Source organism: Macaca nemestrina, chromosome 8, assembly GCF_043159975.1.
Source record: "Macaca nemestrina isolate mMacNem1 chromosome 8, mMacNem.hap1, whole genome shotgun sequence".
Classification (NCBI taxonomy): domain Eukaryota; kingdom Metazoa; phylum Chordata; class Mammalia; order Primates; family Cercopithecidae; genus Macaca; species Macaca nemestrina.
This window is the reverse complement of record NC_092132.1, coordinates 135,430,956-135,457,404: the sequence shown is the minus strand read 5'-3', so window position 1 is coordinate 135,457,404 and position 26,449 is coordinate 135,430,956. Positions and strand designations below refer to the sequence as shown.

At 42.4% G+C, this 26,449-nt stretch overlaps 1 protein-coding gene across 5 annotated transcripts in view; it reads right to left on the bottom strand.

Annotated features, from left to right (window-relative positions):
* The window catches only part of LOC105482130 (pleckstrin and Sec7 domain containing 3), a 710,412-nt gene that overhangs the window by 608,941 nt on the left and 75,022 nt on the right, over positions 1–26,449 (bottom strand). For all 5 annotated transcript variants that reach the window (XM_071068564.1, XM_071068551.1, XM_071068554.1 and 2 more), the window contains exon 4: positions 10,297–10,346. The gene's annotated coding sequence lies outside the window, so the exon portion shown is untranslated. The remainder of the gene's footprint in view (positions 1–10,296; positions 10,347–26,449) is intronic.

Below are 26,449 nucleotides of genomic sequence, written 5' to 3'. Positions count from 1 at the left end.
TGGCATGCATGCTCATATACATATCAATATACCTTTTTCTTGTCAACAGCTTCATAATATCCCATCATACAGGCATACCATAATCTAATTAAACAATATCCTACAGTTAGGCACTTATTATTGGACATTTATTGTTGCAACGAAAATGTTTCCATGGGCCAGGCATGGTGGCTTATGCCTATAATCCCAGCACTTTTGAGGCTAAGGCAAAAGGATTGCTTGAATCCAGCAGTTCAGATGAGTCTGGGCACTATTCCTTTAAAAAATGAAAAAAATTAGCAGGCATAGTAGTGCACACCTGTAGTCCCAGCTACCTGAGAGGCTGAGGTAGGAGAACTCCTTGACCCCAGAAGATGAGGCTTCAGCGAGCTATGATCATGCCACTGTACTCCAGCCTGGGTGACATAGCGAGACTCTGTCTAAAAAATAGAAAAGCATATATGCAGTTTGAACAATTTTGTGCATGTAAGCACTTTGTAATCATACACACACACACACACACACGTACGTACTTAATGCTAATATGGCGAGACTTAGATAGGCTCATGCTCTGCATGCTCTGTTGCCTATGCTGAGTACAGTGGTGAGATCTTGGCTCACTGCAACCTCTGCCTCCTGGATTCAAGCGATTCTCCTGCCTCAGTCTCCCAAGTAGCTGGGACTACAGGCGCGAGCCACCACACTCGGTTATTTATTTATTTATTTTGTACTTTTAGTAGAGACAGGGTTTCACCATGTTGACCACGCTGGTCTCAAACTCCTGACCTCAAGTGATCCATCTGCATCGGCCTCTCAAAGTGCTGGGATTATAAGCATGAGCCACCACGCTTGGCCAGTTCAGACTTTCTAAAAATACATTAGCTATTATAATTCCCTACACACGACTAACTCTGAGAAACCCAGTAAAATCCACTGGAGTCCACAAACATATGCTGCACACAATCTAATCAGGACCCAGATTTCTATTATCAAACCTCATTAATGAAGCCATCCACACTCATTGTCAAGATTGCTGCCTGGCCAAAAAGCAACTAGCAGATGTTGAGCTTGCAAAGGTTAACTTAATAGAGTTGAATTTGATTTAAATCCAATCACCGCTTCCACAGCCGCTCTGTGGGCCCAGAAGGAGACTGTAGGAGTGATGTCACGGTGTCACATGGCATGGCTTGATGCTCTGGCATGACTCACACCCATGCTTTGAAAGACTCCATTGTCATTTTGTTCCTGGGTGGAGCGGGATTTGACTCACACACTGACTCAGTCCCCTAGCACACCCTATATCTGCTGTTGGAAATTTTCATTCGGGTCATTAGCTCCATCACACCCTCCTCCCTGGCAAGTAGGTAAAGGTACAGAGACGCCTAATCTACAATGGTCTTTTGCTGTGAGAGCCACACTGCAAAATCCAGCTAATTCTTGGGGTCCCCTATCCTTTCCTCCGCTCTTCCCCAGCCTCCAATCCCATCAAAATTTAGCCATGTTTGTTACTCAGCTCCCTAATGATACTTTAAACGCAAAGGGGCCACATAAGAATAAATCATCAGGCATGGTATGGGCAGTTTTGTGAGTAAACACTTCTGTTAAATTGATGTGCTTAATTGTGGATATATAATTTATTTGTAAATAAATTATGCCAGGGTGGGTACAGTTTAAGTTCTAATCCCTCCTCACCAGGGAGATGAGAGTTTTACAACTTGGGAAGCAGTCTTCAGATTTTGGTTGGGTTCTTCATCATCTGTGAAAGCTTCATGTTTTTCCTTTTGCTTAGAGTCATTTCTTTTTTTTTTTTTTGAGATAGAGTCTCACTCTGTCACCGAGGCTAGAGTGCAGTGGCACCGTGTTGGCTCACTGCAACCTCTGTCTCCTGGGTTCAAGCAATTCTCCTGCCTCAGCCAAGTAGCTGGGATTACAGGTGCCTACCACCACGCCCGGCTAGTTTTTATATTTTTAGTAGAGACAGGGTTTCACCATGTTGGCCAGGTTGGTCTCGAACTCCTGACCTCAGATGATCCACTCACCTCAGCCTCCCAAAATGCTGGGATTACAGGTGTGAAACACCGTGCCCGGCCTTTGCTTACAGAGTCATTTCTTTACATGTTTAGGTTGACATGGTTATGTCTGTTATAAGACAAATTCCTTGCTGCCAATTCTTGGTCTTTTCATGTATTTCTTTGCTTTCTCCTTCCTTTCAAGAGATGCTCCTGCTTCTCCCCAAACATTGCCTTTTATTCCTTGTCTCCTGCGTGGTGCCAGCATCTGCATTAAATCAATGTCCATTTTATGCTTGTTCAGATCTTCCTGTCTCACTAGAGATTTTTCTGCAATTGGCTCTTTTCATTGCGGGAGGGGTGATTTCTCTGCCCTTCAGGAAACTCATTAGTGGGTCAGGAATTACTGGCTCTCAGGTGCAGTCATAATGAAGAAAGTGCTCCCTGACAACACACACACACACACGCACACACACACGTGCACACACATGCACGCATGCATGCACACACGCGCGCACACACACTCATGCACACACATGCTCACATGCACACACATTCACACATGCATGCACACGTGCACGCACACACATGCACACACATGCACACACGCATGCACACACATGCACCAACATGCACACATGCGCGCACACACAAGAACGCACACACATACACGCACGTATGCATGCACAAACACACGCATGCACACACACATGCACGCATGCACACGCACACACAACTGAGCCTCTGTGCTAATTGTCACTTCTGCATTTTAAAAATGACTGGAGCCTGGCAGAAAGGTCCCCTCAGGGCTGGGAGTGGTGGCTCATGCCTGTAATCCCAGCACTCTGGGAGTCTGAGGCGGGTGGATCACCTGAGATCAGGAGTTCGAGACCAGTGTGACCAACATGGTGAAACCCCGTCTCTACTAAAAATGCAAAAATTAGCCAGGCGTGGTGGTGCGCGCCTGTAATCCCAGGTACTTGGGAGGCTGAGGCAGGAGAATTGCTTGAACCCGGGAGGCAGAGGCTGCAGTGAGCTGAGATTGCACCACTACATTCCAGCCTGGGCAACAAAGCAAGACTCTGTTTAAAAAAAAAAAGTCCCCTCAGCATCTTCCCTCTTTTAAATCCTGTCTTGCACACTGGAGTTATACTAAGCTGAGGTTTGGGATGTTGGCAGGTAGAAAGGATGGAGCAGTCGTGCTCCCAGCAGAATATGTGAGGCAGGAGGAAGGCATGTGGATCTCATCATCTGGGTAAAATGTTGTTATAAGGCTGTGATCCTTTTCCTTGGAGTGATGCTTATTTATTCTGAGCCTCGGTTTTTGGTTTTAGCTGCCTTTCCTAAATTTTTCATAAATTGGCCAGTTAGAAGCACAATATGCCATTCACAGGAACCATGTTCTATTCCACCCTCACCCTTTCATTCTATGCTTTGAAGGTACAACTGGTCAGGGAGAACCAATGGCAGACATGTGCTATATTCCAACACACCTTGACTCTTGCTCTCACCTGAAGCTCAGCTTAAGGAAAGATCTTAATAGGAGACAGAAGACCAGGACGCTGGTTTTGATTGTGCCCTTCTCCAGCTGTGTGGCCTTGAGCAGGTGACTTCACCAGTCACGTCTTTCTATTTGTGAAGAGACAGCCCCAGTTGTCTGAAGGCTGAAGCCTCATTCACGCCTCTCAAGGTTCTTTCTCACTACGATATTTATGAACCAAGTAATTATTAGGCTGGTAACAAAAGTAACTGCGGTTTTTGCCATTTACTTTTAATGGCAAAGACCACAGTTTCCTTTGTTAACAACCTGAATTAGTTAATGTATTACTGCCTTCATTGTAGCAAGAAAAAAACAAAAAAGGAAGTTCAAATAAGTGATTTCTCAAGTCTCATGAAGTGAAGAAGATATACTAACGGAAAATCTGCTGTAAGTCAAACGATGTAAGTCAGACCAGATGACCCCCCCCCCACAAGCCCGGACATTTGTTGAGTACATGACTCTTACTTAGAAACAATGGCGTAATAGAAGGGAAATGAGATCGTGTAAAATTTGCTCAGCTTAGTCCTAGGACACAGTAAGACTGCGGTCCCCAACCCCTGGGTCACAGACTAGTACTATTCCGTAGCCTGGTAGGAATTGGACCACACAGCAGGAGCTAAGTGGCGTTGGTGAAGTGAGTAAAGCTTCACCTGTATTTACAGCCACACCCCACTGCTTACATTACTGCCCGAGCTCCGCCTCCTGTGTGATCAGCAGCAGCACTCGATTCTCATAGGAGCACAAACTCCATTGTGAACTGCGCACAAAAGGGATCTAGGTTGCATGCTCCTTATGAGACTCTAATGCCTGATGATCTGTCACTGTCTCACATCACCCCCAGATGGGACTGAGTTGCAGGGAAACAAACTCAAGGCTCCCACTGATTTTCCACTATGGTGGGTGTATAATGATTTCATTATGTATTACAATGTAATAATGGAAATAAAGTACACAACATATGTAATGCAATTGATCATTCTGAAACCACCCCCTCCAACCCGCCCCAGTCCGTGGAAAATCTTTCTTCCATGAAACCAATCTTTGATGCCAAAAATGTTGGGGACCGTTGCAAAAAGGCATGAAGAAATGAACGCCTCTAGTGAAAATAATGATGGCTTCATTGTTATCTTTTTATAGAAAGCACTCCACGGCCAAGCGTGGTGGCTCACCCCTGCAATCCTAGCACTTTGGGAGGCCGAGGTGAGCAGATCACGAGGTTAGGAGATCGAGACCATCCTGGCCAAAATGGTGAAACCCTGTCTCTACAAAAATACAAAAGTTAGCTGGGCATGGTGGCACTTGACTGTAGTCCCAGCTACCTGGGAGGCTGAGGCAGGAGAATCGCTTGAACCAGGGAGTCGGAGGTTGCAGTGAGCTGAGATCGTGCCACTACACTACAGCCTGACAGTAAGAGTGAGACTCTGTCTAAAAAGAAAGAAAGAAAAAAAAAAGCACTTCATATGCTGTATCTAGTCAGGTGTATTATCTATCTATATGGTTTCAATTCAGCAAACAGGCACATACATTTTAATTTAACATTATTTAGTACATCTCCATGAATGATGCCTCATTTTAATTCCACTTAATTGTGGTCTAATTTGACTACAATAGACAAAAACTTAAAAAAATATGCTTACTAGGAGACAGCATGGTCTAATTATAAGAGTATGGACTTTGGGGCCATGTGAAGCTTTTCCTTGCCACAAAAAACGAGAGACTACGGTTTGACATGGTGCATCTTTAGAAACAGGGACACTTTCTGCTATCCTGAGATGTTACTTGTCACACAAAGCTTCAATTTGTACCTAACCTAATCCAGGGTACATCTGTCTTTGGACTGCAAAATCAAGTCTTATCCACAGTGAACTTTCACCTTTATTCCTTCATCAGTTGGTTGCTTTACAATGTAGAAAAAAAAAATGTTAAAGATTTGGCTTGAGGGGTGCCCAAACTCAAAGACACAGAGCTCCAAATTTGATCCTAAACCATCAAAAGCAAGATTCTTTACATTTGGTTGTCTCTCTCAGTGCTTGCAAAATGACCTGCCATCTTTACGCTCACCCAGGTGAGTATTTAAGGCAAGGGAAATCTGACCTTTTAATACATTGGAGCTCCCATTGTATGAGCAAGTGGGCTCTGGAGATGTTTGCGGTCCCAAGTCCATGGTATGGATCCCAGGGGCTGAACTGAGTCCCAGATGCCTGCATGAGTGAAGACCTGCAGTGTCCCCACTCAGCCTTCACCAGAAGCATGCCTCTCTGTTCTGTCTTGTTATAGGATTTCACTGCATTCAGCAGAAACCTTCACCAACTCATCCAATACCCACTAGGCTATTCTTCCAGGGCTGGACCCTGTTTTTTTTAATGGCTCCTCCCTCCTCAATGTCTGCCCTCCACCACCAAACACTGGTCCTTGAGCCAACCCAGATGAGCTCCCTGAATCTGACAGTCACCTGATTCTGAAAGCCACAGCTTCCTCAGTGCCCCAGATGCCCCAAGCAGGGGATCTCTGGGCTAAACCCTTGGACTTGTGCTTCCTGATCCTAACCCCACCTGACAGAGCTGTGTGATCCAGGGTCAGCCACTTCTCCACACATGCCTCGTTGCCTTCTGCCCTCACTCGCCCCACTCTAGGCCCACTGGCCTTCTTCCTAGCTCCACTGGGACCTTTTAAACTTGGTCGTACTTTTGGTCCTTCATGTTAGTTGCGGCCTCTGCTCAATGCACTCTGTCCTCCTAACTACCATGATTTGCTACTTCTTATCATACAGGTCTCAACTTATGTCTTAGTTCACACTGCTATACCAAAAAGACCATAGAGAATTACAAACAAGAGAAATTTATTTCTCATAGTTCTGGAGGCTGGAAGCCCCAGATCAAGGTGGTGGCAGATTTTCTGTCTGGTGAGGGTCCTCTTCCTGGTTCACAGATGGCTGTCTTCTTGCTGAGTCCTCACAAGGTGCAAGGAGTAAGGGAGCTTTCTGGGGTCTCTTCTAGAAGGACATTAGTCCCATTCATGAAGGCTCCACCCTCACGACCTATTCACCGCCCAAAGGCTCCATCTCCTAACACCCTTCCATTGGGGGTTAGGATTTCAATATATGAATTTGTGTGTGGGGGGGTGGGTGCTATAGATCATAAACATTCGATCTATAGCAGCTTATATGTTATTTTTTTCAGAAAGATATTCTTTAATGACCTCAGTTGCTTTCACATCACTTTTTAAAAATCATTACACGGTGCTATGGTTTAAAGGTGTTCCCTAAAGTTCATGTGTAGTAAACGTAATCCCCAATGCCAGAGTGATGGGAAGTGGGGCTGAGTAAGAGATGATGAGGTCATGAAGGGAGAGTCCTCAGGGATTAATGTCAGTATCACGGGAGTGTGTTAGTTATCTCAAGAGTGGGCTTGTTATCAAAGCGAGTTTGGCTCCCTCTCGCTCACTTGCACTCTCATATTCTCTGACCTTTCACCTTCTGCCATGAGATGATGTAGCAGGAAGGCCCTCACCAGATATCCCTACCTTCAGAACTGTGAAGAATAAATTTACTTTATAAATAAATTACCATCTATTGTGTTCTGTTATAGCAACACAAAGTGGACTATAACACTTAGCATTTACCAGTAACTGACATGTAACTATTTATTTATTTTAATTATCAAGTGTCTTTCTGTTTCTGGCCATTAACCTCCTCCATGCCCTACCAATCCAATTTAAGTTCCATGAAAGCAGTAAAATCCCAGACATAAAAGATTTAGCCTCATCTGTTTCAGCTTCTGCTACATCCCAGCATGGAGGATAACTCTTGGTATATAGAAGTTGCTAAATAAATGTTTATGAAATGAGTCACTGCTAATCCCTTCCTGGGTAGGAGGGAGGACACAGACCCTATCTCTGCTAATTTCCCGACCTTGACCACCACATAGTCACCTCAGTTCACTTCCTCTTCCTCACTGGGGTATTCCTAACACCTCCAAGGTTGGGCTACACAGCACGAAATAATTCTCCTGCATTTTGATGCAAGAGCACTACTGTCCTTATTTTTAAAATTAAATTCAAGTATATCAATAAAATTATGAAGCTTTTCCTATATTCCCTTTAAAGAACTCCCTTCTTCAACATGTTGCTAAAACTCTCCTTTCTAACTTTTTACAGTTGGTTTATCACCAATAAAGTAAAAATCACACCCCAGGGCATTCCTGTTTCTCTCTTTCTCTGTCTCTATCAGCCCTCTTTTTCCTCTGCCAACCCTGAGGCTCCCCATGAAGGGCGGTGCTGGAGCAGAGATGCTGGGGAAAGGCACTGACGGATAGGGCTGAGCCAGGGAGCAGCCACTTAGTACTGCCCACCCGACTATAACAGGCTGTCACTGGGTGTGACAGGCAGGATGAGACATTGCAGGAAACTGAGAACAGCCGGGGGACGGCAGTGATGCATGCCAAGCTGGGGTGGCCTGAAACAGCGATAGAAATTCTGAGGCATACCTTGCAGTGACGTGGCTTAGCTGAGCACTGCTTGAAAACAGGCTGGAAAGCCAACCTCCCAGGTTGCCATTAGGAACGGAGCTGCTCAAAATAAAGGCAGCTCTCAGGAGAGTCTTGACTCACACAGATGTGGTGGGGCACATGGCTGTTATTCCAACCACACACATACACACACACACGCACACACACACCCAGAGATGGTAGTGACTGCCAAAGATCACCCCCTGATACAGAGTATGGAATATCTGTGTAAATGGTATATAGAATATAACAGTAAAACTGGAAACAAGACTTAGGACATTTCAAATGAAATCTGCATGCTATTGAAATACTATTTGTAATTCTAATTCCTAACACTTAAACATTTTGCATTCCACAGAGCATTTTATCTGCATTATCTTGCTTGCTCCTTATAACAATATCATGCAGCAGGCAGAGCAAATAATAGCATACTTACAGTTGAGAAAACGGAAATTCAGAGTGGTCAAAAAAATTACCACAATGTCATACAGATTGTCAGATATTTCTGGAGGGTTCAATAGTATCGAGGAAACCACATTTTTTGTTTCTGTTTTAACTTTGAACAGCTTACATTAGCCTAAAGAAATTTTCATGAAACTATAATTTTGATTAAGTTACTAGGTAAAATTACATTTCCAGAAAAGAGAAAATCGGGATGGGGGTAATTTTATTCACTTTACAAAAGAAATATTAATTTATCTAAAGAATATGATACGGCTTGTTTAAATCACAAATGAGAATATTTTAAAATAGCTTTATTGAGGTATATATACTGGTATATTTAAACAATCAAAATTATTGTATAAATAAATGATCAAATCTAGAGCATATGAAGGCTTCCTATGAAACAATAAGGAAAAAAGCAAAATTAAAATGGGCACAATGTATTAGCAGCTGAGTCATGGAAGAAGAAATCCAAAAAGTCAACAAACATCTGCTTGGGAAGGAATGCTAGCACTTTCTCCATTCCTTCCTTCTTCTTGGACATGGCTGCCTAGCCAGACACATATATTTCCTATTCATGAGACTGAATTATTGCCAATGAAATGTGAGTGGAAGAAATGTGTGCACTTCTGTCTTATTTGTCTGCAAGGAAATTGCTTTCCCTGAGCTTGTCTTTTTTTCCAAAAGCTGGTATGTGGCAACAACCTGACTTCAACCGGGAAGACAAGGTTGATGACCTAAGGGATAGCATGGTAGCAAACGGAAGGATGCCTGAGTGACTGTGTAGAGCGGAGTCCTCTTACCAGCCTGGACCGGCCAACATAAGATTAAGTAAGAAAAATATCTTTTTTATTGAAATTCTTGGCCGGGCGCGGTGGCTCAAGCCTGTAATCCCAGCACTTTGGGAGGCCGAGGTGGGCGGATCACAAGGTCAGGAGATCGAGACCACAGTGAAACCCCGTCTCTACTAAAAATACAAAAAATTAGCCGGGCGCGGTGGCGGGCGCCTGTAGTCCCAGCTACTCAGAAGGCTGAGGCAGGAGAATGGCGTGAACCCGGGAGGCGGAGCTTGCAGTGAGCCGAGATCGCGCCACTGCACTCCAGCCTGGGCAACAGCGTGAGACTCCGTCTCACAAAAAAAAAAAAAAAAAAGAAATTCTTACCTACATTACTAAGTCTGGAGGTCTCTTTGTTACAGCTGCTTAGCTTTTACATTAATGAATACAATGGCCAATCTAACTAGCAGTCTGGGAAATGAAAGTTAAAACAGATATCATTTCATACCCGAAGTTTGGCCACACTTTAAAAGCCTGGTGATATTGGGAATTGACAAGGATATGGGACCTGAGAAACTCTCATGTATTTCTGGAAGGAGTGTAAATTGGAACAACTACTTGGAGAATAATTTGTCAGTATTACTAAAGTAGAAAATAAGTATTCCCTGCAACCTATTCATTTCAATTCTAGGTCTAGTAACTTTACATACTCAGACATACCTTGAAGGTCATTACAACATCATTTGTATTAGCAAGAAATTAGAAACTATATGAATGTTCATCGTAAGAGGATGGATGAATACTTTGTCATATTTTCATACAATAGAGTACAGTCAACAGTTGAAATAGATGAACTGCATCTGTAGGTATTAACATGAACAGATTTTTAAAACATGATATTGAAGGGGACAGGAAGTTGAAGAACATGTACAACATGAAAGCATTAGATAAAAATTTAAAATATGTAAAGCACAACTATGTATTCTTTTGCATACATATACATGTAGGAAAAGTGCGAAAACATGGTCTAAACGAATACATACCAGATTCTTAATAATGGTTGTTGCTGGGTAAGGAAGGTGAGGAAATGAATCTGTGGAGAGAAACAGAGTACTTCAGCATTATTACTGTTTTATTTCTTTTGTAAAAAAAAACATGCAAAACTGCTAAATTATTAACATTTACTATTTATGGTTATTGAGTATAACCAGAAATGTCCGGCTGGGCACGGTGGCTCACGCCTGTAATCCCAGCACTTTGAGAGGCTGAGGCAGGTGGATCATCTGAGGTCAGGAGTTTGAGACCAGCCTGACCAACGTGGTGAAAACCCGTCTCTACTAAAATACAAAAATAGCCAGGCGTGGTGGTGCGTGCCTGTAATCCTAGCTACTCAGGAGGCTGAGGCAGAAGAATTGCTTGAACCCGGGAGGCAGAGGTTGTAGTAGGCCGAGATCGTGCCACTGCACTCCAGCCTGGAGCTGGATCACACCAGGCAAGCTGATCACGTGTACCTCTTCCCATCTCCCCATTCAATGGTGTCAGGGAGGTGGCTTGGAGTCAGCCACGGTGGAAGTATTTACACCACAGAAATCAGCCAGTGCTACAAACCAGTAAATGCTGTGTTTTCCTCTGGAGAGTTAGTAACTAACAGTGACTAGCACACCAATGGGTTCAATGTATCTTTCTTTTTTCCTGAGACAGAGTTTCGCTCTTGTTGCCCAGGCTGGAGTGCAATGGCAGAATCTTGGCTCATTGCAACCTCTGCCTCCTGGGTTCAAGTGATTCTCCTGCCTCAGCCTCCCGAGTAGCTGGGATTACAGGCATGCGCCACCATGCCCAGCTAATTTTGTAGTTTTAGTAGAGACAGTTTCTCCATGTTGATCAGGCTGGTCTTAAACTCCCAATCTCAGACGATCTGCCTGCCTCAGCCTCCCAAAGTGCTAGGATTACAGGCGTGAGCCACTGAGCCCAGTCCAGTGTATCTATTAAATTAATCTTAGTACTTCTGAATGCTTTACAATCTTTTCAAAATGTAAAAAATTAAAATTCTGTTTCATCTTATTTTTCAGGATTATATTTTTTACATAAAGCATACTGGTGATGGAAAAAGAAATGAAAGCATTTCTCAAAAGTGTCAAACCAAGGCCAGGTTTTTTTTGGTGTTTGAGAAAACCTGGCTCATTTGGGTTGGGAGAAAATTTTGGACTTCCTACTAATCACAGGATTTCAATAGCAAGCATCCTCCAGTCATGTATGATATCCCCTGGCTGATAAGAGGCTTCCTGCCTCATCTCAAAGAAGGCAACATTTTTCATAACTACCAGAATGACTACATTTGTCTCACTAAATTGTATTTGTTGGACCACAAACTTGATTCCTACTTCTGTAAAAATAAACCGGGATTAAAATGATGAAGACATGGAACCGAGCCTCCATGAGGTTTCAGCAGGCATCCACAACCTAGGTATGATAGTCATATTTTCTGAATCCCAAATCGGGACAGGGGACCATGGAAACACAGAGGACCATCAGGCAGAATGTTTGACTTCAGTTCTGTCATGAAGATTCTGGGCTTTCAATCCTTCTAACTACAGTACTAGATGACAAAGATGATTTATTCCATTTTAAGCATTCATGAGAGCTCTGTTAACCTCATTTCTTGGAATGAGTGTTTTAAAACAACTTTCCATTTTTGCTCTCAAAATACCTGCTACTTAGGAGGCTGACGCAGGAGAACTGCTTGAACTCGGGAAGTGGAGGCTGCAGTGAGCCGAGATCGCACCACTGCACTCCAGGGCAACAGAGCGAGCCTCTGTCTCAAAAAAAAAAAAAAAAAAAAAAAAAAGGAATGCATATTCATTGAAGAAAATATAGATATGGAAAGGAAAGAAAATCATCCATCCATCATTTCACAACACAGAGATAACAACCACTAACAGCTTAATAAATAGCATTTCAACCTTTTTTGGTTGTATATCTATATATTTTTCCACAAAATAATATTAAACTATGCACACTGCTTTAACTGGCTCTTTCCACTTAAGATCTATCATTAACTTATTTCCATGTCATTAAATTTTCTTCAAATGTATTGTTATTTTATAGCTTTAAACTGTTACATTATGTAACTATAATTAAATTTATTTTAGCCATCTTCCCACTGTTAAATATTTAGAGTATCTGCAATTCATCCATATAAATAGGATGAAGTGATCATCACTCTAGTAAGTCTGTGCATACACCTCTGCTCCTTTCTTTGGGATAAATTTTAATAAGTGTAATTCCTGAGTCCAAATTTATAAATAATCTTTAAACTTTTTTCTATCTTTACGGAAATGTTATTCATGTGAAAGCTTTATACCATGTACAAAAGTATGTTTGGAGTAAAGATTCAAAAATTAAAAGCAATTTTGAACTTTAGAATTTGAACTTTAGAATATTTGAACTTTAGAATAAAACTTACGAAAATATTTTGTACAACATTGGTTAGGGCATAGAGAAAATACAATAAAAAAGGTAATAAGAGATATAATTTGAGTATATTAAAATGTAAAATTTTGTGTAACAAAAGACTATAAAAGACAAAACAAAAACTGGGAGACTATACCTACAATAATATCTATATATAGACCCCTATATAACACAAAAAGGTGAGGATTCTGAGTATAAGATCTCATAAATCAATAAGAAAAATGGGCCAAGCACAGCAGCTCCTGCCTATAATAGCAGCATTTTGGGAGGCTGAGGCAAGAAGACTGCTTGAGGCCAGGAGTTTGAGACCAATCTGGGCAACACAGTGAGACTCTATCTCTACAAAAAAAAAAAAAAAAATTTTGCTAGGCATGGTGGCACATGCCTGTAGTCCCAGCTACTCCGGAAGTGGAGGTGGAATGATTGCTTGAGCCCAGGAGTTCAAGGCTGCAGTGAGCTATGATTGTGCCACTGCACTCCAGGGTGACACAGCAAGATCCTGTCTATACATTAAATATATATATGTATATTTAAATGTATGTTTATATATATACACATTTTATGTATATACAAATATGTGTGTATATATACATATTTCTTACATACAAGAAAAAGATAGGCAATACAGTAGAAATTGACAGAGAATATGAAAGACAATTCACAAAAAAGGAAACTTGAATGGCTAATAATATCGTGTTCAAATTGACTAGTAATAAGTGAACTATACATTAAACCAACACATCCATAAGATTATCAAAAATTTTCAAGTTTTCCATTACACTTAATGTTAAGTGTAACTGGAACTCTTATACATTGCGGATGAGACCGTAAATTGGTTCCGACATGTGGAGGGGCAATTTGTGCAGCAATTATTAAAGTTGAAAGTATATGCTGGATGAGTCAAGCAGGTGCCTGGGCCTTCACATTTAAGGAGGCCCTCATTCTCAGGGTCACGCAAGTGTAGGATTGCCCCCTGAGAGGGAAATCCTCCTTAAATATTGCACTCTGTGCCTTTGATTGCCTTATCCTGGTCCTGGTTCTGATGCAAGTAACTTAAAAACCAATAATTCTATATATATAATATATATTAATATACCTACAAATTATTTCACCCCTCTTCCAAGAGATATGAACAAGATATAAATAAGAGTTTCATTGAAGCATTGTTCATAAAAGTGAAAATGGAAAACATTTCCCATTTTCCAAATGTCTTCAACAGAATGCACATATATAAATATGGCATATTCATGGGATAATGCTATACAATAATTAAAATGAATAAACTAGAATTACATGTATTGACATGGTTACATCTCAAAATACAATGTTGCACGAGCAAAGCAAGTTATGGAATGATACATTTGGCATGATTCATTTACATAAGCCTAAAAACATGCAAATAATATTATCTACTGTTTATACTACTTTCATACACAGTATGAAAAAACAAGTCATAGGAATGATAACCAACAAATTTATGGTACTACTTCGTTCTGTAAGAAAGGGAGGAAGCGGCCGGGCGCGGTGGCTCAAGCCTGTAATCCCAGCACTTTGGGAGGCCGAGACGGGCGGATCACGAGGTCAGGAGATCGAGACCATCCTGGCTAACACGGTGAAACCCCGTCTCTACTAAAAAATACAAAAAACTAGCGGGCGAGGTGGCGGGCGCCTGTAGTCCCAGCTACTCGGGAGGCTGAGGCAGGAGAATGGCGTGAACCCGGGAGGCGGAGCTTGCAGTGAGCTGAGATCCGGCCACTGCACTCCAGCCTGGGCGGCAGAGTGAGACTCCGTCTCAAAAAAAAAAAAAAAAAAAAAAAAAAAAAAAAGAAAGGGAGGAAGCAAGGCTCAGAACAATGTAAAAAGAGGTCTATTTATTAAGTTGTTTTTTTTTTTAATGAAAGTATCTGAAGCAAATTCAACAAAATACCAAGACTTGTTGGAGTTGGGTGATGAGCACCTGGGTATTACTTAAATTATTCTCCAAAGTTTTATGTATGTTTAAGATTTTCATAATTTTTTGTTGGGCATAGTGGCTCACACCTGCAATCTCAGCACTTTGGGAGGCTGAGGCAGGAGGACCGCTTAAGGCCAAGAGTTTGAGACCAGCTTGGGCAACATAGCAAGATCCCATCTCTATTTTTAAAACAAAAATAAATAAAACAAAAATTTAAAAATTTTGTAAGTTTTAAAAATGAAAAAAATAAAAACCATTAACAAAATAGATATTCATGTCCATAGCTGGTAACTTTGGGCAAGCCAGTTAACTTTTCCAGAATAATAGTTTATTTTTTTTCTAAAATAACAACATTAATTTCAAATTCAGAGGGAGATAGCTGTTGTGTTTTCTAACTCTACAAAGGCTTCTCTGCTATATATTCAACATCGTTGTTACTGAACAACTCCTGACTGAGGTTTGTGGGCTTAATTATTGGCTAGTGGAGCCCCAAATGGGTCCTGTGTCATGAGATTCAGAATGTGGAATGTCTACAGTGCGCACCGAAATACAATCTCACCTTCACCGCATTGGCCTCATCTCTGTGTTTTAAGTCCTCGTGTTGGACATGGTGACATGCCACACAGATCCCCATCAAGGAAGGACTTCTTGCCTATTTCTGGAAGGACTATCAGCAGACAACCTTCATCTGTCAGTGCCTTCAGGGATTACCCCGTCTGCAAAGAGCCACCTAGTACAAGGTCAAGCCCTTCCCAGGGCATCCCATATCTGGTGACTGACAGATATGAGTGAATAAACATCCAACCATTTTGGCCCAACACAGGTCAGTTCTAACCAGCGATTTTAGCTCCAAAGCTCCCTCTGGGGTTGCCTGGGGTGGCTGCAGCTTCTCTTCTCCCACTGCCCAATTTAGCATCACCCCCTGGCCTTCCACAGGTATTGACGCAGGGAGCATTTCCTGATAAACAATCTGCAGGCTCAACAGTCTCAGGGTCTCCTTCTTGGAGAGATCAACTGATAAATTTGGGTAGGTGAAAAGGTAATGTGAGGCTTGGGAACTGGGTCACTTGCCACCTTGCTGGCAATAAGGATCTCATCACTGGTGGTAAGTTGAGCTCAAATAGCTCCTGACATAAAGTGACCATCTATATTGGGTTGAATAGTATCCCTCCAAAATTCATGTCCACCTGGAAACTCAGAATATAACTTGTTTGGAAATAGTGTCTTTGTAGATGTAATTAGTTAAGGTTGTTGAGATAAAATCATTCTGGATTTAGAGTGGGCTTTAAATCCAGTGACTGGTATCCTTAAGACAAGAGGAAGACATACAGACAGAGAGACATGGGGAAGGCCCTATGAAGACACAGACAGGGGTTTGAGTGATGTAACCACAATCCAAGGAATGCTACAAGCCACCAGAGTCAGGAAGGAGTAAGGAAGGATTCTCCCCTCACACGTTTAGAGGGACCATGGCCCTGCCAGTATCTTGATTTGAAATTTATAGCCTCCAGAACTATGAGATATTAAATGTCTATTGTTTAATCCACTTACATTTGTGGTAATTTCTTATGAACAGACTGTGCAAGGAAATTAGTACACAACTTAGTTCTTAAAACTTTCACCAGTGGCAAAAGGAGATAGCATAGTAGCAGAAGGAAATGCAGTGGCTGGTATAAAGTATTAGATATTTGAAAACTTTGGAAGAATCAGTGCCTATAATGACAACGGAATCCAATCCTACTGCCTTAACGTAGTCTGATACTTTAGAAAATATAATGAAAACCCAACAGCAATTTACAGGCCATGGGGAATCAAATGTGGAGAAGCCAGTGGGCCTTCTTGCAGCATAGAAAGAGGCTCTCCTCTCCTAGGCAAAGGCAGAGAAAACTGACCGCCAGCCTTAGGACCTAACTGTCAGAACAGCAGGGCTCCACGGAAAGCTAAACTCCCAGCCAAGATAGATCTGCTATGGCAAGGTCAGAACACTGGTGTGAAAGAACAGTACCCTGATACTAGGATGGGGACATCCAGGTTGATTTCAGCACCTTCATTCCCCCAATCTGGGAACTCCTAATTCTCTGAATCTTCTGGGCCTGCAGAGGTGGGCCACTCCTCCCTAGTAAGAAGGTAAGAATACTTCATCCCCATTGCTGGAAGACAGTGTGGGGAGCCTCTAGCCATAAGACAAAATGTGTCCCCCACCTCCTCTCTTGGCCCTTAGGCCTGTGAATACAGTTACGTTGCTACCTAACCTAGCCCCTAGCCGAAGATGTGCTGGGCCTGATAAAGAGAGAAAGGGATTATACACCAGGGGACAGTCAGGACCTCCTGGCCCATGCACCAGCCACAGCCTGAGGACCAAGCAAGAGACTCGATGCTGAAAGTGATGATCAAGGGGCCAGAACATAAGACTGGATGAAGGAAAGGTTGTAAGTTTGAGAGTGCTCTCTCGAGACTGAGAATTGAGCATCTTGGAAAGGCCTCCTAGAGATGGTGTGAGCTGGCTACTAAAATGGCTTCTAGAAGCACAGAAGAGGTGATGGCCCGGGGTAATGAGGTTGAAATGCAAGAACCGCCAGGGCAGATGGTGGAGAAAGAGATGGAGAGACTTGGGGAAGCAGAAACACTGGATTGCATACACTAGGTAACACCAAAAGACCTATAGGTGATCAGTTTCTGCAGGAGACCCAGCTGCAACCTTACCAAGGTCATCAGGAGTGTGCTGACGGAAGTGTACCAGGTTCTCTGTGAAGTTCAATGATGGCCTCATCTGTGGGCCAAGGCCGAGGTAGTGGGGGCTGTCACAGACAAGGTTCGTGTGCAGCAATGGGGAGGAAACGAGGCACAATGAAACATTAAAGAGCAAATTGAACTACACAGTTACCCACAGTAGATGCCTGTGTGCGATGTGGGTTTGTTGAATGAATGTTAATCATCATGAAAGAGGACTTCTGAGAATAAATGTTGGACCCTAAAACAAAAATAATAGATGCTTGCATTTACAAGTTATTAATGTAGTTTTGAGAACCATCTCTTTCACCAGCTGCCATTGGCCCTTTCCTCTGGGCTGTTGAAAGAAGAACTTTAGACTAACTAAATTGAACAGAGTGCAATTGAGCAAAGAATGATTTATGAATTGAGCAGTCCTCCAAAGCAGAATAGGTTCAGAGCCACTGCAGTGCTGCCACGGGATTGGAGAGGATTTATGGGCAAAAAAAGGAAAGTAAGGTACAGAAAACAGAAGTGAGGTACAGAAACAGCTGGATTGGTTACAGCTCGGTGTTTGCCTTATTTGAACACGATTTGAACAGTTAGCCACCTGTGATTGGTTGAAACTCTGTGATTGGCACAAGAGTAGATTACAGGCTGTTCAAACATTCAATTAGGCTACAGAACACCATGTGGAAAAACTTTTAGCCTGAACTTAAAATATATAAGGAGGCAGCTTTAGGCTAAAATTAATTTATTTTTAAATCAAACAAAATGTTTTTTGGAGACAGGGTCTTTCTCTTTTGCTCAAACTGGAGTGCAGTGATGCTATCATAGCTCACTGCAGCCTTCACCTCCTGAGCTCAAGTGATCCTCCCATCGCAGCCTCCCGAGTAGCTGGGGCTACAGGTATATACCACCACACTTGGCTTAAACATAACAGGTCAAAACCCAGTGCTTTTGTTCAGGGAAAATTTTTACCTAGCTATGAACAATAAAAACAAAACGAAAAAAAAACCACAAAAAACATGGCAGATGATAGAGGAGGGAATGAAGAGGCTTGGGAAATAGACATGCTGCAGTGGGAATCCTGCACATCATCAATGGCACGGCAGCCTACAACATGAGACAGACGCAGTGTGTGCAGGAGAGTGGTGTGCGGTCCATGTGTCCCTGTGGGGACTAAGGTACCCACGCCCCCAGCTGCCAGAAGTGTTAGTGGCAGCTTCCAACTGAGTCTCTCCGCAGGAACTGCCTAGCTGCTGCCCAGCCCAAGGTCAAGCACCTACCACAGGGCCACCCACATTCAATGATTGGCTTATGCTAGGTACAAAGATTCAACTCTCTTTCCTGATGAAGGATAACCAGAAGGGCTTTTCCAGCTGCTCACTGCCTGTGGGGTTGACTGAGGCCTCTGAACAACTACATCGCAGCTCATCTTCCTTCTGTGCCCAGGCCTGGAACCTGCACACCTTTACAGATGTGGTTCCTCAGAACACTATCAAAAAATGGGTCTCAGGACCTGTTCCAGAAACCTACTTAAGACAGTAGGTGGTGTCATCATCCATGGAGTCCGCCCGACTGCACAGAATTTCGAGAGTGGTGAAACTAATATTTGTAAGTCTGTCCATGGCAGGCCTGACAGCTCTGAGAACTCCATAAACGGCTCCTAATTTCTGTGTGCCTTGAGTCAGTTTTAATAATGAAGTTAAGAACATTTGACCTTTAATAGCTCCCTATACGCTTATATTTGCTAATTGAGTGACTGCCTGAAACTGAACAGGCTTTGCACACCAAAGCCCTCTCACATATTGAAAACAAAGGGATCTCCAGAGATTTTAGGTCTACAAAGGCATGTTCATGCTTGGGAATTCATGGGTTTAGCATTTTCAATTAGGTCATTTCGTATAGAGGGAGGACTGAGAGCGTGCAGGTATGGTCATGGAACGTTAATTGGAAATAATGGAGCTTTCTGGGGTATGTCTGAAACCACTCCAAGAGAGACAATTGATTTAAAGTCGGTACAGTATAGTGTGCACGGTGCCTGACAACCCTTTTCTAACTGGATTATCTGAGACTAAATGTGAAGAGTTAAATAATTTCTTAGCACAACACAAAACAAATACTCATGGTGATGTGACCCAGAGAAGAAGGAGCACTCGTGCTTCTACTTTAATCTGAAAGGCTTTGGCAACCTTGGCTCCAGCTGGGGTACAAAGGGGTCCATCAAAGTGAAGCACAAATTGCCCCAAAGGCTGCCGGCCAGGCCACAGCTGGGCTGACTCATTGCTTGGTGACTTGTCCAGGACTATAGCTGCTATACAAACAGAGAAACTGGGATTGCTTTTGCTTTTTGTGGAGGTACAGTCACAGTCAGGGCTAATTTAATTCCTTAATGCTGACAAACTGAACACAGAAGTCAAGATTTGGGGACAAAGGCACGTGAGGCCGTAACTTTCAATAGCCCCAGTCCCAGCAGCTTAGTGCAGCAGAAGCAGCACAGAGGCAGTGCCATGAGAAAGTCAATTTCAAGAGCTAAGACAGGCCGGGTTTGGTACCTCATGCCTGTAATCTCAGCACTCTGGAAGGCCAAGACAGGAGGATTAACTGAGCGCAGCGTTCAAGAGCAGTCTGGGCAACAAAAATGAGACCCTGTCTTTACAAAAATATTTTAAAAATTAACCAAGTGTGGCAGTACACGCCTGTGGTACCAGCTACATGGGAGGCTGAGACAGGAGTATTGCTTCAGCACAGGAATTCAAGACTGCGGTGAACTCTATGATCATACCAGCACCAGCACACTTTAGTCTGGGCAACAGAATGAGACCCTGTCTCAAAAAAAAAAAAAAAAAAAAAGTAACACAACAGAAGAACTTCATTCTATGAGATCATCAAGAAAAAGAAAAAACGACCCACAGAATGGGACATGCTGGGGTGGGTGTCCTCCATGCCATTTATGATACTGCAAATATTTGCAAATCACTTATTGGATGAGTGGCTGGTACTCGGAATACATAAAGAACCCTTACAACTCAATAATAAAGAAACAAATAACCTAACTGAAAATGAGCAAAGTCTTTGAGTAGAAACTTCTGTTAAGAAGATATACAAACAGTAAATAAGCAAATGAAATGACGCCCAACATTAATCATTAGGGAAATGCAAATCATAACCACTAGGATGTAGCACTAGCAAAATTGCCTTTGCAAAATTTTAAGTGAGGCAATTACGACAGTGAAAGAAATCAGACCTAACCAACTCCATCTTGCTTCTAAGGTTTACGCTGTTCTTGTTCATTCCCGGGTGTAGTCAGAACTAACTTTGGGAAGGAATTCAGTTCATGGTTTGACTCCGAAACAAACTTGATAATAGCCCTTCCCAAAAAGACCCCCTTCTTGCCTGGGGACCAGTCTGCTTTTGCAAGACTAACAAATTAGCTACAAGATTAGAAATTATGGTTTAGGGGTCACGCAGTCTCTGGCTCTAAGAGTCTGAACCTCTCCAAATTGCTCCTGGGGATAACATCACTATTGTAAAACCTAAGATCATTGCTTGAGATATTTTGCAGATCCTGCACTGGATGGATCAGCTGACACCACCTAGAATGTAATCTGGCTCAACCAGTTCTACCATGGCACCCAGAAACAGAAGCAGCAAGAAAAACTTACTTTGACCTCCTATGATTCCATCTCCAACCTGACCAATCAGCACTCCCCAATTTCCAAGCCCCACCCACCAAATTATCTTTAAAAACTCTGATCCCCAAATGTTCTGGGAGACTGATTTTAGTAATAATAAATCTCTGGTCTCCCGCACAGCCAGCTCTGCTTGGATGACTCTTTCTCCATTGCAATTCCCCTGTCTTGATAAACCGGCTCCCACTAGGCAGCAGGCAAGGTGAACGCATTGGGCAGTTACACTAGGGTGGCTGGAATCAAGAAGACGGATAATAACAAATGTTGGTGAGGATGTGGAGACATTCAGAACCCTGCACATTGCTAATGAGAATATAAGATGGTGCCATTGCTATGGAAAACAGTTTGGCAGTCCTTGAAAAGGCTAAACATAGAGTTAGCATACAACCCAGTAATTCCACACCTTGGTGTATACCCAAGAGAAATGAAAACATGTTCACAAGAAATCTTGTACACAAATGCTCATAGCAACAGTATTCATAATTGCCAAAAAGTGAAAACAACTCAAATGTCCATCAACAGATGAATCGATAAGCAAAATGCGGTACAGCCAAACAATGGAATACTATTCAGCCATAAAAATCGATGAAGTACTGGCTGGGCATGGTGGCTCATGCCTGTAATCCCAGCACTTTGGGAGGCTAAGGCAGGCAGATCACGAGGTTAGGAGATCGAGACCATCCTGGCCAACATGGTGAAACCCTGTTTCTACTAAAAATACAAAAATCAGCCAGGAATGGTGGTATGAGCCTGTAATCCCAGCTCCTCAGGAGGGTGATGAGGAGAATCACTTGAACTTGGGAGGTGGAGGCTGCAGTGAGCCGAGAGCGCACCACCACACTTCAGCCTGGGTGACAGACTGAGACTCCGTCTCAAAAAAAAAAAAAAGTATGAAGTACCGACACACGCTATGACATGGATGAGTCTTGTAAACATAGGCTAGGGGAAAGAGAAGTTGGAAAAGAGCACATATTCCATGATTTTATTTTTATGCAAAGTTCATAATAGGCAAATCTATAGTGACAGAAGTAGATTAGTGATTGCCTAGGGTTAGTTAATAGGGAAAGGTTGCTGGTGGGTACAGAATTTTTTTTTTTTTTGAGTTGATGAAGATGTTATAAATTTAGATGGTGTTGATGGCTGCACAACTCTGAATATGTTAAAGCCACTGACTGGTACACTTTAAATGTGTTGGGAATAGGCCCCCACATCTGGCCATAAACAAAATCTCTGTAGCACTGTGACATGTTCATGATGGCCATGATGCCCACGCTGGAAGGTTGTGGGTTTACCTGAATGAGGGCAAGGAACACCTGGCCCACCCAGGGGGCAAAACCGCTTAAAGGCGTTCTTAAATCACAAACAATAGCATAAGTGATCTGTGCCTTAAGGACATGCTCCTCCTGCAGATAACTAGCCAGACCCATCCCTTTATTTATTTCCCATAAGGAATACTTTTAGTTAATCTATAATCTATGGAAACAATGCTTATCACTGGCTTGCTGTCAACAAATATGTAGGTAAATCTCTGTTCGAGGCTGTCAGCTCGGAAGGCTGTGAGCCCCTGATTTCCTACTCCACACTCTGTATTTGTGTGTATGTGTCTTTAATTCCTCTAGAGCTGCTGGGTTAGGGTCTCCCCAACTGAGCTGGTCTTGGCAAAATGAGCGACTTTTCTGACGTGTGAATTATATCCCAATAAAGCTCTTTTAAAATTTTTAAGAAGAAACTTTTATTCCATTAAGATTGCCCCCTCCATTTCTTCCCTAAGCCTGGGTCAGCTGGGGAAAAGAGCTGCCCATTCTGAGTCCCCTGGGGAAAAGCCTGCATTTTATTCTCTTTTTTGTTATCAACCCCAACCAACATCCTGAAATGTAGTTTTTATTTTCCATTTATTAATAATGTATCAAGCCATATAGCATGTTTAACACCACCTCTTAACGGTGCGGCAACTCACAGAAGAAAAAGAAAGCTCAGAGAAGGGGCAGGAAATAGATAAAGCAAGAGCAGGAAGGAAAAATGCACAATGAAGTATGATAAGGGGCGAAAGATTTGGAGAACCACTGCCAACGACCCTGACAAATATGCGCGTGCTATTTGCTTTTGATTGGAAACTGTCAGCAGGAGAAATTGTTGATGTCATCTCTGAGTTACTTTGTCTTTATCTTTCAGGAAACATGGATCCCAAATAGATTAGCCTTCTTTTTCATTTCTCCTGGTTCACTTCACTAAAGGATACCAACTCCATTTTTATTTTTATTTTATTTTTTATATATATTTTTACATGTGTATACATATTTACTTTAAGTTCTGGGATACATGTGCAGAATGTGCAGGTTTGTTACATAGGTATACATGTGCCATGGTGGTTTGCTGCACCTATCAACCCATCATCTAGATTTTAAGCCCTACATGCATTAGGTATTTGTCTTAATGCTCTCCCTCCCCTCCCTGTGTCCATGTGTTCTCATTGTTCAACTCCTACTTATCAATGTGTTTGGTTTTCTGTTCCTGTGTTAGTTTGCTGAGAATGATGGCTTCCAGCTTCATTCATGTCCCTGCAAAGGACATGAACTCATTCTTTTTCATGGTTGCATAGTATCCCATGGTGTATACGTACCACATTTTACTTATCTAGTCTATCATTGATGGGCATTTGGGTTGGTTCCAAGTTTTTACTATTGTAAATAGTGCTGCAATAAACATACGTGTGCATGTGTCTTTATAGCAGAATGATTTATAATCCTTTGGGTATATACCCAGTAATGGTATGGCTGGGACAAATGGTATTTCTGGTTCTAGATCCTTGAGGAATCGCCACACTGCCTTCCACAGTGGTCAAACTAATTTACACTCCCACCAACAGTGTAAAAGTGTTCCTGTTTCTCAACAGCCTCGCCAGCATGTTGTTTCCTGACTTTTTAATCATTACCACTCTGACTGGTGTGAGATGGTATCTCATTGCGGTTTTGATTTGCATTTCTCTAATGACCAGTGATGATGAGCTTTTATTCATATGTTTGTTGACCTCATAAATATCTTGTTTTGAGAAGTGTCTGTGCATATCCTTCACCCACTTTTTGACAGGGTTGTTTGTTTCTTGTAAATTTGTTTAAGTTCCTAGTAGATTCTGGATATTAAACCTTTGCCAGATGGACAGACTGACAAAGGGGGCAACCACTTTGTCAGCAGTGCTTATGGGACAAAAAATTTCTCCCATTCTATATAGGTTGCCTGTTCACTCTGATGATACTTTCTTTTGCCGTGCAGAAGCTCTTTAGTTTAATTAGATCCCATTTGTCAATTTTGGCTTTTCTTGCAATTGCTTTTGGTGTTTTAGTCATGAAGCCTTTGCCCATGCCTATGTCCTGAATGGTATTGCCTAGTTTTTCTTTAAGGTTTTAAGCCTGCATGCTTTTCTATAGTTGATCTGTATTTTCCTCCACCTGTGTATATTTTTCAAGCAGGCTGAAGCTACATGGATGACGACAAATCTCCAATTAGAGCATTTATAAGGATGGAAATTTAATGTGAACACTTTTTTGGAGGGCAGCCACTTAGCTTGGTGGCACCTTTGCTACAGCACTGAGTCTCCTCTCTGCTTCTGCTTCTTTTCCACTCCAAATTCTTCATTATCTTTGGGGTGAATTGTATTATTTTTCTGCAAGTATTTCCTCTCCCCTCTGAGCCTGTCCTGCCCCCACCCCCACGAGGAATGTACTTTCAAGCGAAGTTGCGTGAGGCTGGCTGACTTGCTGTGGCTAATGGAATGAAGGAAGCAGTGACTACTGCTACTTGCAGGCTTAAAGAATCTTGGAGGATGGGTGCGGGGGCTCACGCCTGTAATCCCAGCACTTTGGGAGGCTGAGGCAGGCAGATCACGAGGTTAGGAGATCAAGACCATCTTGGCCAAAATGGTGAGACGCTGTTTCTACTAAAAATACAAAAATTAGCTGGGCATGGTGGTGCATGCCTGTAATCCCAGCTACTCGGGAGGCTGAGGCAGGAACATCGCTTGAACCAGAGCGTCGGAGGTTGCAGTGAGCTGAGATCGTGTCACTGCACTCCAGGTGAGAGAGTGAGACTCCTTCTCAAAGAAAAAGAAAAAGATTCTTGGAGATTTTCCACCGACCTTCCATCCACTATGGAAAGTGCACATTCCAGATAGAGGTATCTCTGTCAGCCCGACTCCCAGACTAAAGACACAGGAAGCATATGTGAAGCCAAAGGCAGCCTGGAGCAGCGCTACTGCAGACTGCTCGTGACCTCCAAGGGAGAAATAAACGCTGATTGCTGCAAGCCACTGAACTTTCTCTTAAAACACAACATTATCGTAGTGAAAGCTGATTAACACAATCATTGTATTCCTTCAGAAAACATATTCCGAGCATTCATACACTCAAATCCTATTATTGTTCTTTAATAAATAAGACTGAATGTCTTCTGTTCTCAGGCCACTTGCAGTCTAGAAACTAAGACATAAAAGGACGCAAGTAACCCAAATACAAAATATGTGGTGAGTGATATAAGAGAATCAAGTACACTAAGAGGTTTGGCACAGAAACAGATTATTTCTGGCTTGGAGGAATCATGGAGCTTCTTAGAAGAGGTGACATTTGAGGTGGAATCTTAAAGATTTATACATATATATAGAAAGATATGGATAAACAGTATATATATATTACTCCTGAACTGTTCATTCTATAATCAGCTACTTTAGATGAGGAAAATGCAGTCATATGTAGATAGAAAGTAAAATAATACACTTTAACACAACATATCTAGTTATTAAGGTACACAGGTATAAGGGTACAAACAATATATTAGAATAAGATGAAGGTAACTTTTTTTTTTTTTTTTTTTTTTTTTTGAGACAGAGTCTCGCTCTGTCACCCAGGCTGGAGTGCAATGGTGCAATCTTGGCTCACTGCAAGCTCCGCCTCCCGGGTTCACACCATTCTCCTGCCTCAGCCTCCTGAGCAGCTGGGACTACAGGTGCCCGCCACCACGCCCGGCTAGTTTTTTGTATTTTTTTGGTAGAGACGGGGTTTCACTGTGTTAGCCAGGATGGTCTCGATCACCTGACCTCGTGATCTGCCTGTGTCGGCCTCCCAAAGTGCTGGGATTACAGGCTTTAGCCACCGTGCCCGGCCAAGATGAAGGTAACTTTTTAAAAATTGTTGTCACTTTATTTAATGACATTAAATAGTTTAAGTTTCAACTACTAAACAGCACTTTGAATAGTGAAAACACAGATAGTATATCGTCAAACTTGAATGCTTTTCTTTAAAAACACAATTCCAGTCCTTATATATATTACAAAACACCCTTAAAGGAAGAAGTGGGCTGGGCGCTGTGGCTCCCGCC